Here is a 750-nt window from a genome sequence, read left to right as displayed (position 1 = left end):
TTTTTCAAACAGGAGACCATTAATCTACCATTATCCTGATATACCGCTGACATTATCCATTAGCTAGCAGGCGAAAACAGTGGTCAGAAATGGTCCTTCTCATACAGTACAAACAGAAAACACTTCTTACCTTGTATCCCCTGTTAAAAATCTTTTATCCATGGTGTCACCGGTTTTAAATAGAATACACTGCAGATTCTATTTATTTATTTTTTTGTATTTTATTGTTTTTATCGTTATTATATCAAAGCCTCTTACAGATCAAGGAAACGGATAAGCCTAACAAAGAGTTTCTACTCTGCAAACTTGCTCTGCCATAGACATAGTGCTGAAATGCAGGAAAGCAACATTGTAAAGTAAGGTTACGAAAGTGAGTGTCTTCAGGGAGGTTAAGTGCCAAATCTTTTGATTTTAGAGTATAACTAACCCGCTACATAGGAAAGATGTCTGAAAGAGGCTCCTTCTGTTCAGTTTTTTTTTTTCAATCCCGTCTCTCGCTGCGGTCGTGAGAAAACTCTCTTTATTTGTCAAAGCAAGTTGCCATTGAAATGGAAACTAATCAACAGTGACTTGTTAAATAATAACCAGGCCACAGCAAACTCCTTGTTCCCAGAATGTTGGAATCACAGAAGGGAAAAAACACACACACAAAATGCAAAGGGGAACAAAAGATTTTTTTTTTTTTTTATAGTTTTGATTTGGGGGTTTTATTTTGTTATTTTTATTGTGATATTTTGTTGTTGTTTTTGT

General features: G+C 35.1%; 1 long non-coding RNA gene across 1 annotated transcript; it reads right to left on the bottom strand.

Annotated features, from left to right (window-relative positions):
- Positions 1 to 217: 217 nt before the first annotated feature.
- LOC120997513 lies at positions 218 to 498 on the bottom strand. Its single transcript, XR_005778188.1, has 2 exons — positions 428 to 498; positions 218 to 328 (listed from the first exon to the last, which is right to left on the bottom strand). It is a non-coding gene; the product is annotated as an uncharacterized LOC120997513 (long non-coding RNA).
- Positions 499 to 750: the final 252 nt, after the last annotated feature.

The sequence above is a fragment of the Bufo bufo genome, chromosome 4, assembly GCF_905171765.1.
Source record: "Bufo bufo chromosome 4, aBufBuf1.1, whole genome shotgun sequence".
NCBI lineage: Eukaryota > Metazoa > Chordata > Amphibia > Anura > Bufonidae > Bufo > Bufo bufo.
The sequence above is the reverse complement of the archived record's forward strand: the minus strand, read 5'-3'. Positions and strand labels throughout refer to the sequence as shown.